Here is an 18,259-nt window from a genome sequence, read left to right on the forward strand (position 1 = left end):
GGATAAAAAGTAACACTATGAATAATATCAAATCTCAGGTTTGTCCTCAACATCTAACACATACTCTTCTAAGGGACTCTTTTCTTGTCCATCTCCTTTTAATGCATGCCTGCCATTTCCTCTTAAATTAGGGTTTTTCATCACAGTACTACTTGAGTTCACCTCTGTTTTCCTAAATGCAACCCAATCATAACTCAATCATTATCTTTGATGGCACAGGGTGCCACGAGGAAGCAACCACATTAACAAGTAATTACATTGCAATATGACAATTGCTATGATGGAAGTATGTACAAATTGCTCGAGATGATGAAAAAAGGATGGCATCATGGAAATCTCAAAATGAGCCTTAATATATAGTCTAGTTGGAGTAAATGGAGAGGAGAAGAAAGAACAAAGAAGCCCAGGTTAATATGGACAGCAGAGTCACCAAAGGCCAAAGATGTGCAGGGATTTTTTGCAGCTCACAAGACTACATCAAAACCCTGATCAGAAACTTATGCAGAAATAGCATATCCCCTTCTAATTCCTCTTAATACCATTTTCTTGCTATTATCAAGGTGAGTATAGACTGACACCTCTCCAGAAAGCCTCGTCATCAGCTCTCCATGCTGCTGACCTGGTCATCATCAAATGAATCTTTCCTGTTAGAATTCTTAAGCCAGACAATTGAGAGAGAAAAAAAAAAAATTCTCATAGACAGGGCTTCTCACTAGGCTTACAAATCCTATGGGTTATACACAAGTGGACATGATGCCCAGAATAAACAGTGCTCCTTCTTAGTGCCCTATTAGCCAATTCCTGATTTGCTCCAATAAGTTTGTTCTTAATCACATTGATTGTGATTTTAAAATGCCATGGCATTCTAAAGTATGTTTACTTACAGTAGAAAATTATTTCTTTTTTCTAGCTTTATGAAAAAACAATGAGAAATCTGAATAATATTACAGAAATACAGTAGAGTCCTCCCCTCCATAGTTTCACTTTCCATGGTTTCAGTTACCTGTGGTTAACCATGGTTTGAAAGTATTAAATGAAAAATTCCAGAAATAAACAATTCATAAATTTTAAATTGCATGCCGTGATGAAATCTCAGGCCGTCTCACCCCTTCCCTCCCTGGACATAAATCATCCCTTTGTCCAGCATATCTGCACTGTATACATTCCCTTAGACACTTAGTAGCCTCATTTTACCTATTAATGGCCCCAAAGCATAAGAGTAGTGACAATGGCACATCAGATATGCAAAAGAGAAGCCATAAACTTTATCATAGGTATGTATGTATAGGAAAAAACATTATATATAGGGTCCACTACTACCCACAGTTTCAGGCATCCACTGGAGGTCCTGGAACGTATCCCCGGCAGATAAGGGGGGACTACTGTGTATTTAATGCCACATTTTTAGGCTTACACATATTCCAGAAAAATCTACTTATTTATCCTTCTACCTTCAAACTAAGAAAACATGCACTCTCAAAACCATACTTACCAGGAGGTTCACCGTACAGGTTGATGTATATAGCTAATATGAGATTAAAGCTGTGTCACTAAAAAAAAAGATGCCCACTATAGGTCTCCTAAGAGACTTTAACATAAAAAGGAGTCATAAGACAGCAAAATCTGAGAAATAGAAACTTTGTAACTAACATAGATATAAATGATAAGGAGGCTGGCTTTGGTAGTTAATGGCCAGGTATGTACATTCAAAACAAACAAACAAAAAAAAAAACAGGCCCAGATTGTGTCTAGCATTAAAAAATAATGACATTTGAATTGAGTGCTTGTTTTATGTGCAACTGTAACACTTAAGAAGGTGTTATTTCATATATAACTAAAGTTAGTTTGTGATACACAATTTTAAAATACACAAGCTTCTCAGTAATTAAAACGTAATCTCATTTTCTATTGTGAATTTGGCATAAAATATACTCACTAAAGTTAAAATAATTCAGGAATATTTTACGGTTACTATTTATGCAATGGAATATAATGAGTTTTAAATATTAGCAATCAGAAATTAAAGCATCATATTTTTAAGATGATAGAATTATTTATAAAAAAATCCAATCAACATAAAATTAGACTTAATAAGAAAGTTCACTAAGTAATTAGATACCAAAAGATAAACAATAAAGAATTTTCCCATATGTCAGCAAATACTATTTAGAAATTTTTTTAAAACACTAATTTAAATACAAAGGAAATATAAAACAATTATATAAAATGCCCAGGAATAAAAAAATTTTAATTTTAAGTAATTTATCAAAATAAAAGTCTAATATTTGACTAAAGAATGTAAAAAAGGATTTGAGTATTGAACCAAATTATGTTCATTATTTGGAACACTCAGTATTGTAAAGATATTGATTCTCTAAATACTGATTTTTTTATACAGTTATCTAATATGCTTCAACAACAAGTCAATATGAAATTTTGGGCATGTATTGAGTTGATGCTAAAGTTTTTTTAGAAAAATAAAGAGACAAAATTAAGAACAAATTTTGGGGTGGAAATGAGCAAGGGAATATTAATTAGTACTTTTAAATTTTAAAATATAGTATAAGATCAAAATATTATCATATATTATGGCTAATAATATACAATAAAATAAAAGATGCTGAAAATAGAATTAAATGTAAAAGTTCATATTCTTAGAAATCAATGACTATTCCATAAATAGTGCTAGAATAACTGTTTATAATACAGAAAAAATATATAGTCTTCACATTACTTGGCAAAAAGTTCTAAATAGTTTAGAGCTAATTTTAAAAACAAATCATATTTCAAAAGAAGAAACTATAAATAAATAGTTAATATGGCTTTTGAAAAGAGAAAAGCCTTTAAAAACAAAATAAAAATGAAAAGATTAGTTGATTTACTTTATAAAAATTTTAAAGTTCTGTGCATAAAACACACACACACACACACACACACACACACACACACACACAATAAAAACATTAAAAGTAAGATGACAAGCCAGGGATGAAATACTCATAAAATATGTAGCTGAGAATAGGGGAAACTGATATTCTTGATGTATACAAATTGTTTAGATAAATAAAAATATCCTGAAAGAAAAATGGTCAAATGTAATTTTAAAAAAATATTGAGTAAACAAAATCTTACCCCATTATAATTAAAGGCTACACATTTAAACAAGGATGATGTAAATTTTTCAAAGTCTGGCAAAGATAAGCCAATTGTATGCATGGTTGCAAATGTTGTAAGAAAATAAACACTTTTTTCTCCTTGGTGGAGGAATATAAATTGCCCATTCTGCAGGGCAATTCAACAGTATTTATGAAAACCCTTGAAAAGAGACCTACGTCAATACTAGGAAATCGGCATGGTATACCAAAGCTCATTCATTCTTAAAAGAGGTTCTGAGTGCCTCATCATGGAGAGAGGTACTCAGCAAGCAATGCTTCAGGACACGAGTTGAGTGTCCTAAAATTCAACTCACTTCTAACACTACCTGAAGATAGCATCATATTCCACAGGTTAAAGTCTCAATCCTACAAGACTGCCTCTGTCCCCACTTCAGATGCTAGTCACAATCACCTGTGCTTCTGATTGACTGGTTATCAATCAGAGGTTCCAAGGATCCTTTCTTAAGGTTTGATTTACTAATGGCTCACAGAACTCAGAAAAACATTTTATTTACTACATCACCAGTTTATTATAAAAAAAAATACAACCCAGGAACCCAGATGAAAGAGATGCACAGAATAAGGTATGAAGAAAAAGTCCAGAGCTTCCATTCCCTCTACAAATATGCCATTCTCCTCAAAACTCCACGTGTTCAACAACAGGAAGCTCTAAAACCTTGTCCTTTGGGGATTTTACTATGGTTTCATTACAAAGGTGTGATTGATTAATCATTGGCCATGTAGATTGATTCAACTAAAAAATCTTCCCCAGTCTCCCCTACCCAGAGGTCGGGGGTGGGACCGAAAATTCTAACCTTCCAATCACATAGTTGGTAAGCAGCCCCCATCCTTGGGTGAGGTTTGAAAGTTACCTTATTTAAATAACAAAAGACACCTTTACAGCTCTCAACACTTAGGAAATTCTAAGAGTTTTAGAAGCTCTGTGCCAGAAGGGGAGGAAACATCAAATACATACTTATTATAAATCACAGTATCACAATATTATAGAATAAAAATCCCGATGTAAAAGTATATTTTTGACATGGTAAAATGACATAAAGCTAAGTGAGGAATAAAAAAACAGGTTACAAAAGAGTATTGCAAAAACAATTCCTTAAATGGATAAATATATGACTAAAAAGACACATAACATATTAATCATGGTATTCTCTGGATGATGAAATTATCAATAATTCTGTTTCATTCTATTTATTTTCCAAATTTTTGCACTGAAAATGTTTTTCATTTAGAATTAGGCAAAAACACTAACAACAAACCCCACAAACAGAAATTGGACACCTGTAGCTCTTGGACTGGGGTTTATTCCCCTGATTCTTAGACCTTCCGACTTGGATCAAATTACACCATCAGACTATGAGCTTTCCCTGGTCTCCAGCTTGCAGAGAGCAGACTTTGGGACCTTTCAATTTCCATAATTATGTGATACAATTCCTCATCATAAATATATGACTATTCATACACAAAATATATATACATAAATATGATGCATTATTGATATGTGTGTGTGTGCATGTATAATTGTACACTGGTTCTGTTTCTCCAGAGGACTTTGGCTAATACAATACCTGTAATACAATCTAAACACTGGTGGAGCATAGATTCCTGTGCTCTTGATTTAAGCAAGAAAGTTAAAAATTGATTATTAAGCTAAAGCAAGTAATCCATCTGTTCGTTATCACTCAAATAAATATCTAGATAGATGGCTCCATTTTTCATTTGAAAATTGTTGTCCTGGAATTCTGGGGACACAGGCTGATCTGTAAGTTCAGAATGTGTCTAAGTATCATTGACCATATGTGACTAGATCAATATATAAAATAGAACATCTAGAACAGCTGAGGCTTTCCTCATCAGCCAGCTATGCTTTAAGAGATCACATAAATCATTTCACTAAAATCAAAGTGGCGGTCATTCTCAGCAGTCCTCTGCTACCACTGAGGGAGACAAGAGAGGTGCTAACTCGGTTAACTGAGCACCAAACTAGAAAGCGAAAAATGTAATCACTGGATCTGGGAAAGAATAAAACAGTAATGCACAGTTTGAAATCAACCAGAAAGTTTACATTTCATCAATTCTAGAGCTGTCAGGTGAACACCTTTGTGCTATGATTGCTCCTGGTTTCTTCTGTGTTAGCTGAAGCTTATGTCAGGTGATAAATTCGATAAATTCTACCTTCTGTTTAACTCTGCTCCCCTTCCCTTGCCTAGTTTATAATCACTGTTTTTCACCTGTCTACTGCCATGATTTTGTTATATATCTCTTTGTCTCATCCTATCATACCTCTCTCTATTCTAGAGGTTCCAAAGTGAGGCCCACATACCCTAAAGGCCATGAAGTCAACTTCCCAGGGTACTGAAAGAAATATTAGGCCTTCTATTTATATTTATTTTTACTCCCCAAATTTAATGAATATAAAATAAAAAATAATGCACTTCCTCATGTATATTAGGAGAATAAGACTAGTACTTGTTTCACAGAACTGCTGTGAGGATTAGTTAATGTAGAACAGTGCCTGGGAAAAAGGTAAATTCTAAATAAAGATTGGCTATAATTATTAACAGATAAGTCAATGCTTGCACCCTCCGTTGCAGTAAGCCACCAGTTTCTGGTGATGTGGGAAGTATCCTGAGGGAAAGAGAGAATTCCACAGATAGTTGACAGTGAAGGGCCTTTCAACATACTGCCTCCCAAAGTTGTTAAAATAGGGTTTTGATGATATTATTCAGTTTTAGTCAAACTAATCATTGAATAGTGACAAAACGATCTCTGCACCAAAAAATAAATTAAATTAAAGAGTAAATTGAAGATCGCACTAAAGAGTCAAGCCCAAGCACATAGAAGAAAATTGCAGCACTGATGTTTTTAAACAGCCAGTTTCTGAGGTAGAAACATGATGAATTAATCAAACCTAATGTGGATTTGTAATTTTCTCCCAATAGTAGTAATGGTGATTATAAAATTTTTTACTCACAGGTTAAAAACCTAAGAAATGGATTTTGTTTACTTAAGAGTTTTTATGAATATTATCAGTGGATTTAGAGCTGATTTATTAAAAATTAAAAATTCTACAACTTTTCATTAGTCAATAATGAGTGTCTGATATCAGGGAAAATAAAAATTTTTATACAAATTTTAATACAAACTTTTCGTAATTGAAGAATGGGATTTGAAACTGAATAAAAATCATGAAATTTAATAAAATCATGAAAATCAAAAAATATAACAATTTCTAATTTTATATTAGAAAGAAAATTATTTTACTGTTAATAAAGTTCCTAAAAATTGATAATGAAATCTATTTAATTTCTCTCTTTTGTGTAATATTATGATATATATAATTTTGGTTCTCTAATATTAGTAATATACTTTATAAACAATAAATATGTAGTGAGTTTATGATTAATCAGAAAATCTGAGAAAATCAACACTACTGTATTTAATTCTCACAACTGCTAAAGTTATTCTCTTAATACACACTTGAATCATGCCTTATCCTTTTTTAAAAAATTGTTAATGGCTCCCTATGACCTAATGAATAAAATGCAAACTCCTTAGCAAAATATATGAGTGACCGGGTCAAACATTTTCAGCCTAATATCTATCTGGCCTTTCCCATTCTCTCAGACATGATTCATTTCCCATCTTTCCGGTGCATTTGACCTGCAACTCCAGCATAGCACTCATTTTACTCTGCAGTATTATTAGAAGTTTCTGCGGAATAGCAACTAGAACTGTGGACAGAGTCAAGAAACCTCTGGATGCAATCAGCTCTACTGTTGCTTAACTACAAGACTCTGACTTGGCACTTTATTTGGGCTTCCATTTCTCATGGTTAAAATGAAGATAATGAGAGAATGTTAGAAAATAATATCCATATATTTTCTGGTTAAGTTGTCTATCCCCAGTGGTCACTCAATAAATACTAGTTGAATCAATATACCAATGAGTAAATGACCCATTTTAAGAGATAGATTTAGAACCAAAATGAATTACCTTATATTCTTTATATATTACTTTATATTCTTATTTATACAGATCTCTAAGGAACTCAGAGATTTTTATTAGTGAAATATACAAATTAATAGAGAAGCTAGGTGTTACACAGCAAAATGACTAATTTTCAAAAATATAAATGTAACAAACTCACAATTGTAACTTCATTTAATCACCTTTAATTATTTCCAAGACATTCAAATTTTGCTCCCTCTTAATGGCTATAGCATTTAATTTTTTTTTTCTGTTTCTATTTTATTTTATCTTTATTTGGTTTTCAAAAATATTCACCACTTACTGGAAAAGGAGGAATTTGGGTGTTAAGTGGCAAAGAAAATCTTGTGTAAGACTTCTTTCTAATGCTCCTCAACATGTGGCAGAAGGCTCTGTGGTTAAGTTTACCTTAGACCCTTCCTAGGAAATTCCATTAGCCAAGCAATTAAAATAAAGTGTAATTAAGTGTAATTAAATTTTTACAAAGTATGTGACCACATAGCCTGGTGGATGATGTAGGACTCTGGGAATTAAGCAGCTTTTTCACTAATGCATATTGCAAAAGATGAAGCTTGAGACTTTTGGTAATCAAAGAGAGCAATGAAAAGGAGATGAGTTTGATATAAATCAGTGTTGTCTTTCTCTACACTGTACACACTCAGAGCAGAAAGCAATTTGTAATCACACAACCTTCCCAAATACACATAGATGTAGAAATAAGGAAAAAATACCCAATGAGCATATGAATGATTTAAATAACAAATAAAACTTTAAACTTGGCTGGGTTCATGTTGATGACTAAAAACAATGTTTATGGCACACCAGGAAGGCATCTATTTATATATATTTATGTATTAAGTAAATGTAGTGTGATCAATATTTTGAGTGAAATAAAATACGAACATATGTCTGTAAATATTCCAGCGGCATTTCTCTAAGTGTATTGCATGGATATATTTCATAGAAAGTGTCACAGTAATTTGTGGGTGGAGTCAATATAAAGGCAAAAACAATAACTCAGTCTCTATAGAATACTGAATAGATTTAATGCCTCTTGAATCCAAGCCAGGAATATACTGAAATCCTCTGGCTGAAAATATTATTAATGAAATTATTACGCTGAAATTTTGTCTTGTTTCTAAAAATGCTTAAAGACCCTGGAGAACCCATCATAGAATTTACTAGCAGGCTTCAGATATGAGAGTATTCACATTTAGTTATCCTCCAAAGCAGAACAAAGACAAATCCTGAAACATGGATTCTGGAAACAGAGAGAAAGGATGTGGAGAAAAAAAAGTATACAGTGACGCTCTAATATCATTTATAGACTTTAATTCAACTTTTATCTCAGTAGGTAGACAGAAGACTCCTTGACCATAGATTGAAGATACCCCACAAGACTTAAGGTAAATAAGACTTTTTAAAAATTATAATACTTGTCTAAGGGAAATTTTTTAACAAGTTTAAAATGCACTTAAGCTTTTCTAATTTTGAATTTTCAAATGACTTTTAGCCTGCTGGTACTGGAAACCATCTTTAGAAAAAAACCAAGTTCTATTTGTAAGAAAAAAATATTAAAAAGATATATCATGACCATCCCCGGTCCTACCTGACATCCACAAAACTATCCTTAAGTGAGTAATTAAATTAATGAACAATTAAATTTTTTTCCTAAAATGTATATAAATTTAAATATCAAAGTAAATATACCATGAAATGTATTTTGAACTTTTTAACTCACTTTCTGTGAACCCAAATTAATCATTTGCTAAATCTGTGAAAACAACTTGATGTAGTGGGATGCATTGGGTAAGGTGGCAATAAGGACATTATTTAGCATATGCCATATAAAAATAATTTATGATACTGAAAATAGTGTTTTTTCCCAGAGTTTATTTTTATATCTAAAATATATCTTAGGAATACATTCAAAAGTATACACAATATCATGGAACAAGATTCGTTATGCTTTAGAGATATTTACTAAAATATTTACTGGTGAAGTGATATGTTGTCTGGGATTATCTTCAAAGTAGCCTAGAGATAGCAGTTAAAGGTAGAGTGGGTTATAGAAGAAACAGCATTGGCTGTGGGTTAATAAATGTTGAACTGAGATAATAGGTACATGCGTATGAATTCTGTCTCAATTGGAAATATTATGTAATAACGTTTTAAAAATTATGCAGACATTAAATACTGTTTGTTGAAGAAGAATGAAAACAAGCTAAATATTCATATCTGGTAGACCTGACAAGCTCAATAAATAAAAGTAACCACATGGGATGTTCTGATGAAGGTAAAATTCTTAACCGAGCAGATTATATTGGGAAGTCATGTCCTACGACCTATATGATAGATTAATCTTTACCTTGTGCAAGGCCTATCTATTGTTTTTGTGCATCTAGGAAAACATATTCAAAATGTCAGAATGATCTCTTCTCCAGACCATGAGTGATAAACACTCCGGTACCAGGGCAGGATAACAACAACATTCCTCATTGTTATCTTTTACCTACATACTTCTGTAAACCATATATGTTAAATGTTAATTATCTTGCACCTACCAATGTAAAAGAAATATGTATCTCTCCATTTCACTTTTTATCCAATCCTAGAGATTTCCTCACTTTACTTTCTACTGCCTCCTTAATCTACATATGGATCAATGGATTTTAGGTAACCTTCCTTACATCTTCTCCTTTGATTCTAAACACATAAAATAAACTGTAAAACTGCTACTCCTTGGAGCATTTTCTCAATCCTTTGAGATTTTGCTTCCAGGTCTGGCCCTCATCCTTGCCTCAAATAAGCTCTTTAAACCTTTATTTAGGTTTGGAATTTCTTTTATGGACAAAGGTATTGGATGGGTTACATTTCTTTTGGATGTTCTAAGGAGAATTCATTCCTTTGCCTTTTCTAGCTTCCAGAGGCCATTTCTATTTCTTGGCTCATGACCCCTTCCACCATCTTTAAAGCCAGCAGGATAGCATCTTCAAATGTTTCTCTGACTCTGACCCCTCTGCCTCCCTCTTATAAGGACCCTGATGATTACATTGGGCACAACTGGATAAACCAGACTACTATTCCAACCTCACAATCCTTAAATTAATCATATCCACAAAGCCCCTTTTCCCATGCAAGGTAATATAGTAATAGATTTCAGAGCTTAGGATGTGAATATCTTTTGGATAGGGGCATTATTCTATCAGATATATAGATATATAGCTTTCTAGAGATACATAAAAACCAGTAATACTGGATTCATCTGGAGAAAGAGACTATGTTACTGTTGGTCTGAGATAGGAAAGATATTAACTGTTTACTGTATAATATTTTGCACTTTGAATCTTGCACTCATGTATGCATATTTTAAAGCATTATGTTTAAAAGGTCATCAAAAATAGTTGATCATTTAGACCAAATTTTAGGAAAATATCATTGTACCTGTCAAAGAAAATCAAGAGTAAAAAGTCAGTTTCAAAAAAAAAAACGACTTTAATACAAAGAACATCCTTGTGAAGTTGGACATTAATTTTAAATATTCCTTAAATTCTGAATTTTTGGTAGCCTTTGTCTCCATTTATTTTAAGATGACTATAGCCTGCTTTAAGCATGGATGTACATTTAGAAAATATAGTCGTGAGCTTAAAAATAATGATCATGAGGTTAAGACATACATCTGCACTAGATTATTTATTAAGTTTAATTATTGTTCTTTGAAATATGAAAAAAGGAAAAGTTGAGTAACAATAGTCAGGAATTTATTATGGTCTATTCTGGTTGCCACCTTCACTCTCAGGTATCACAAAGTGGTTGGTACAGTAGTGTAGGAAAGCAGAAATGTGCTTTTATCTGTGGCTAAGAGAACAAAAGTGTCACAACAGCTACTCTGTTCCACAAAGATGGATACCATATGTGCAACCAGTCAGGGCAGTTGAAGAGAGAATTTTAAAGGTTCACAAGTATAAAGAGAAGAGTCAGACCAAGCCTAAATAGGCATGAGCAGTAGTGAATGAACAGACAGCAATACTAATAAATGGCACATGCACAAGATTGGTTTGCTAAGTCCTACTAGAAAAATGACCAGAAGTCATGAACTTTATTTACCTCCTTTTAGTTCTTAGTACCTTTGCTTTTTTACAGTGACTTAGAAATTGCAACAACCAAATCTCTTTTCCATTGTTTTATTCACACTTCCCTACATATGAAATATTGCAATGAAAACACCGGTTTTAAAGTTTGCTCTATTTCTGTTTTTTATCATTAACATTCTGCAAAGCATGTCTCCGAAAACATAAAATGAGATGTTCAGATTCTAATTCTTACAGATAAATTAAAGCCAGGAAAAGGTAGTAGCTTTGATACCAAATTTGTGAATGAACAATATCATGTCTCAGTGTGAGACTGATATCTCAGTTGCAATTCCTTCTGCAAAATTCGTTCTTTAATCTTACTATTTCCCATGTTGTATGAAAGTATAAAAATTTATTCGTTTGTACTTATGACAATTTTGTATTCTATCCCATTTCTGAAGATAAACAAATCATGTTTACATGTTTTAAAAACTCACCAACACTTCTATGATTTTATAATATAGCACATACACAAAACTAAGTATTCAATTGAAAATATTTTCATACTAACTGTTTAATCCTATAAAATTTTTATGAACAGATGGGCTATTTCTCAGCAGTGCATAGTTATTCTTAATTGCTATATTCTTTTCCTACCCCTTATTAGTAAATTCAAACTATAAGGAATTTTGCCCTAGAGAGAAGGAAATGGAAGATAATATTTCAAGTCCTTCTTATGTGCCGGCACCATTTTTCTATGTATGTCATCTAATTCTCATGAAAACCTTGTTATAGATGGTGTCATCTTCAGTTTACAAATGAGCAACACAAAACACAAGAATTAAATAATTTGTTTAAGAGGGGTGATTAAGCTGGTGATTTAAACGAAACTAACAGATTCCAAATCCACATATGCTATGTCCCCTACACAACATAATCATTCCCAAACTACTTCCCTGTGGAAGTAGAAATGTATCTAAAAGAATAGGAAGACAATAACAGTTTTCAATCCTGATATCACTGCTACATTACAATTATAACCATGATTTAAATTATATAAAGAGTAAGAATGATAGCATATGATGATCTAAACATAGACTGAAATTTGACGGCAGATGGCTAAGGTTGAAAAGTTCAGTAAACTGATGTATTCTCTAGAGTTTCTTGTTTAAAGAGGCAGAAATTGCTGACTTCCACTAGGGTCCACATGCTGTTGATGAAGTCTTATCCCTTAAAGACGTTATTTGGGTTCATTCCTCTTATTTGTGTGGGAGATTTTCAGCCAATCAAGAACCACACTTTCCCTAAGGAATGAGCATCATCTTTAAGATGATTCACAGCATACTAAAAACATTTTAATTAACACTTCATTATTACTTCTATTTTGTTTCAATGATTAGCTTTTACAGCTTCCTTTCCTGATGGTTTCTTATAGCCTTGGAGAGACTTGTACTCAAAGCCTCCTGAGAGAGGTAGGCTGGGAAAACCTCAGGCATTTCCCACAACCACTATGCCCAGAGTGCAGTGAATTTCGCAGCTGTAGAGCCTAATGTGTCTGCTGGCAAACAGGATTCAATATTCTACCCTTTCTCATCCCTTCTCTCCTGGCCCCAGGAATGCTGTGGAATTCCAAAAGTGTCTCATAACACTATTCAATTCTAAATCAGTCTTCATAAATCTCTTTCATAGCTTCATCTTTCATCGACAATTTGTGATTGCCCTTTCAAAGCCTTTTGACAAATTTCTTTCTCATAGCTGTCCTTGTACAGCAATTCTCACTGACAATGAGATGAAGTCTACTGAATCTTTGAATGCCAGCCCTTTCACCACGTTCTTATGTCATTAGAAACTCATCTTCCCAGCACACATTCTCTGTGGGTGGGCAAAGGAAATTAAGATTTCCAAGTGGTATGAGTTGTATGTGAAAGTGATATGCATGTTTACTTAAATTGTATTTTTGTCCAAGCAAGGTTTTCATAAAAACTAAGATCTGCCTTGCATTTGGAAGAGGTAGTCAATTTATTAATTAATTATACTAAACAATTTGTGAATAACAATAGGTAAACCAGAACTTGAGAGAACACACCTTCCAAGCATTATCTAGTAAGTAGGGGTTATTTATCACTGATTGCTATCATTTAAGCAGCCTGAAACCTGTATCATCCCTGCAGATGCTTTTGTTTAAGAAATGTAGGGAAGGAGAAGATAAAGTGAGATGAGGTTCAGCCAAGCCCCAAGGTTTGGTTCTCACCACTGCGAATAGTGCTAATCAGCTTTATTTCCCAGTCAAGTTCTTACAGAGAGAATGAAGCTAGATAACCCAGGATGACAGAGTTGACTTTTATATTGTTTTAAAATCTATCTTGGACTAACTCTCATTTTCTTCCTCATCTCATGTTGATTCTACCATTACCGTGATTCAACAAGATTCATGATACTGTGGTCTTTTGGGTGGTTATAATGATAATAACTGTTAATATTAAACATTTTTATATAAATATTTATGTGAGCCTCACAGTAACCCAACTGAAATTTTAATCATCACTGCTTTACAGATGATGAACCAAGGCTTATAGAAGGTAGGTGTCTGAACTAAAGGCATTTCACAATTAAGTATAGTCCAATTCAAGTCCCCTCCACCTTTTTTATTATTATTATTATTATTCCAAAGCTCTCTGCTGCTTCTACTATGCCATGCTAACTTTCCTTGATAGACAAAGGTGATCCACTCGAGGATATTTTTTTTGACCACAGAATAAGTTTTGATTCTGAATGGGAATCTCTACTTAAAATATACATAGTTCAATAGCTCCTAAATATGGTAATAATGTTTTACTATATGCTAGTGTCCTTGACTAATGTTAATTTTAAAACTTCTGTTCAAAATATTTAAATATTCTCCAATCTCTCTATGAATCAGAGAGTTAAGTTTTTTTAAGCCTGTGGTATCTACAACGGAGTCTGCTATATTTGTTTTGAAGACTCCTAATTCCTGAGGAGAATGACTATAGCAGAAAAATAGCCTAATTTTCTCAAAGAACTTGTTCACTGAGACATTAGGAAAACCTCACATAAAAGCCAAGGGAAGAAAATAAATTTGAAACTTAATTGTGATACTCCTTAAAAACCTTACTGACTCAAAATCAACATAAGAAAATTATACTCTAGAAGACAAAACAAGGACTATGATATTACTGTGTTGTTAGGGAAATGGAACAAACATTTATTGAACATATAAACAGACACTCAAAATTAGTACAGATATTCACAACCCTACCAGATGGGGTTATACCCAATTTCAAAGGAACTGAAGAGCCTGCCAATGGTCTTAATAAATTGTTAATGGCAGATCTCTAATTGACGCATAGGCCTAACAGATTAAAAAGTCTATACACATTTTATTGAGTGCCTTCAACCACTGTGCAAACACTGTTTTCCTCAAATATTGTTTTACACTCTGCAAGTAAAAATAAACAATTTCCACAAAGATAAGGTTTTTCTTTAATGGCTCCCCTTTCTTTCGGCAGGTCTCTGGCTACCATCACCACCTCCGTACCCTTCCCTTTCCTTCCTGATGTCTACTGACATCATCAGTAAAGTGATTCTTTTGGATATGGTATCCTCAGTTTATTATTAGAGTTCTAGTTCCAATAAAATTTATCTTCCCAGCACCTTAGCCCACTGAAAATTTGCTCAAGCCAGGTGACAGTTGAATGATGGATATTTTATGTACCACAACAGTCCAAGTGGACAATTTATTTTCCCTAAATTAAGTTATAACCATATATTCTTCTAGAGAAGGGGCAGTGCTATTTCAGCCTCTCCTTCACAAACACAGGTATCCTGAATTCAAAAGCCATGGAAGCAGGACCTGGGTTAGTAGGTTTCCCACGTTACTGTTTTCCAAAAGTATAACTGGGTCATAGTCATGTTGGAGGGTGAGTGATTTTTCTATTTTTTTGTTTCACTATAGAGGGACAAGATAAAGTTACACATATTTGGGTATAAATCCCAGCTTCAGCACTTATCAGCCAGGTGACTGATATAGGCATTAACTCTCCCCCAACACATACCTCTTTTTCTGAAATCCTATTTTGCTTTCATCTGTAGAATGAAAAGATCACCTACTTTGGGTTGAAGTTTAAGCAAGGTCATGTATATAAAGCTCTTAGTGCAATACCTGATCCACAGAAAATGTTCAGAAAATGTCCAGTTTTCATATCTGAGTTTGAAAATGAATATTCTGGCCATTTGCTGACAAAATATATCATACTACCCTATTTTCACGATGCCTATCCTACGCATTGAAGGGCATTTATTTAAAATGATTAGTTAACTTTAAAAATGAGTAACTGTTTTTTTCCACTAACCAAGATGATTTAAGTTAAGATTCAGCAGTGGAAAGTGGGAGAGGAGACAATGCAGGCTTGTGACAAGGGAAGTGAAGGGATTAATTGTAGTGGCAATCAAAATGACTTAAGCAGTTACAGAATCAATAAATAGTCTCTTGCCTGAGCAAATATCCTCTAACTGAAAGATACTTGTATATCTGCAGATTATATTAAGCCATCGTGGATTTCAAAATTGATCGAAGATCTTAAAAACAGACTAATCATTCGAGTGCTGTTATTTTAGTGTGAAACCTTACATATGCATCATAATGGAAAAATCCATGTTTGGTTATAATATAATTAAAAATGTTAAGAGACATCCATGCCCTTTTACAAGCAAAAGAGTAGCTATCAGCATATGTACATCAGCAAGGATATAGCAAACAAAGCATCATATGCAATGAGCTGTAAATGCTATTCCTCAGAACATACGTTTGCCATTTTTCTAGTCTCTAATAATGGAAATCGGTGAAGTAATTAAAACCTGTAAGTTCTCCTGATGAGTTTTATGCATTAGGGAGGAAGGAAAAAATTATATCTCCTGCAATGATAACTAGCAAACAAGTCTTCTTAGTGTCAATGGATAAGTAATGGACCAGAACCTAACGAATGTATTCAAGTACATGAGGAGACATGAAAAACTGGAGCTTCTTGAGTTCACTACTCAAGCCCACAAACAAGGATTTCAGCAGACTTCTCATGTTCTGGGTCACACCAGTGCCCAAAAAGCACCTGCAGATGAAATGACATCGTGAAACCACATATGACTATGATAAATCCACATAGCTAAAATTTAGGGGTTAGAACTATGTTCTAGAAAGTGCTGATATTTCTGGTTGCCAAGAACTTTCTTCTTCATAATCCAAGACCAGATTAAGTGAACTAATCTGGAGCTTTTTTGTAAATACCCAGGCCAGAGGAAGATCAATTAAGACTTTAGTCTAAAAAACTAGGACTCTGCCATGGTCTCTAATAATTATGCAGTGATTACCTCTACAGCAGAGAATATGCTATTGCCAGAAACATAAGCCAAGATAATGGTGCCTGATCCTGGTTCAAGCTTCAGTTACATCATGTATCCACCCTTCACAAATCTTCGCCTTGGCAAATACGAGTAAGCGGAGTTGGCATCAAGAATTAGCTTTAGGCAAATCTGTGAAGTTCAGGCACTCTCAACCCTCTTTCCATCATCATCTTTTACTTTTATTTTCCATAACCCCCTGCAGAGCTTTAATAAGCTTCTGATTCCCTTTCTATGTACTCAAGAAAAATCTCACTCCCCTGGGATTTATTCTGTTAGCAATGGGGTAAACTGGTTTAATCAACAACTTGTTTCTAGGTACTTAATATGTTCTGAGCCCATAGGAAGCACTAGGAATACCATTGTTAAGACCTCATATCTACTGTTGTGACTTTAACAGTATGGAGGAGAAGAGACATGTGAAGCGATGAACAGTGTACAAGAAAAAATTACCATGAGTCATGCCCCATGTGCAAAAGGGCTTAGAGAAGTAAGAGATCAGTATGAAACTGCCAAGTAAAATGATTTTTGGAGAAGACTAGAATTGAACTTTGAAGTAGGAGGAAAATAATGTGATATGTGGGGAAAGCATTGCACATAGAAAACAAATCATGATAAAAATAAAATGAAAGCTAGTGAATTTAATATTATTCTGCTTAAATGAAAACATGACTTTTTGTTGAGGTTTCATTTCTTCAACTCACACAGACACTAAATGGCTAGTACAATATTTGGGGGATGAAAGATCTTGGAAATCCTTGAATTCATACCTTGTTCAAGGTTGTCCAACCTGCCACACACTCACCATACCCCTGCACACATGGACAAGCCTTGAATTGCTCCAAAACCAGAACCCACTTTGGAATTTCTCAGCTGGACCCCACAGAAATTGACATGTCTCTTTAGGATTAGACATGGTTCTAATCCTATTTGCTTTTATTGCTTTGCCAGGACAGAGTGCTTTCTCTCTTATTCAACACACAGTTTTGTTTTGTATGTTTTGTTAAAAATACATACCCAGAGAGAGTAAAAAAAAAAAAAAAAATAGATCACTGACTAAAATGACATCTAGTCATTACCTGCAAAAATATTAATACCTTGCTATGTACTATCTATGTTTATATGACGCTAAAACAATGAGTTGAAAAGTGAAAATTTTAGTCAAAATATGTTTTGGCAGCAGGTAGGGCAAAAAAATTAAAAATCCACTTGCTTTTCTGAATTTGGAACCAATTCAGAGGTTGGTTTATTTTTAAAGCTGAATTTGATCAAATGGGTATGTGTATGAAAACTCTTTCCATATGGAACTACTTGCAGGACTAAAGAACAGCTTTATTCTGGGGAGTTTGGTAAAATGCAGGTTCCAATTCAGTAGATGTGAGGTGGGGCTTGAGAGTCTGCATCTTTAACAAGCTTCCCAGTGGTGTGAATGTTTCTAGTTCATGAGCCGTGCCTGACGCAGCAAGGCTGTACAACATAAGACAGTTCGAAATATTTATACTGATATTCACTTGCATGCTGTTTTATATTTCAAAGTGGATAGGCTTTACGATTATAAAATTATAACAATGAATATTCTTTGTCAAAGTACACCTCCTTTAAAATATTTCT

The sequence above is a fragment of the Pteropus vampyrus genome, unplaced genomic scaffold, assembly GCF_000151845.1.
Source record: "Pteropus vampyrus isolate Shadow unplaced genomic scaffold, Pvam_2.0 Scaffold102, whole genome shotgun sequence".
In the NCBI taxonomy this organism is placed as follows: Eukaryota; Metazoa; Chordata; class Mammalia; order Chiroptera; family Pteropodidae; genus Pteropus; species Pteropus vampyrus.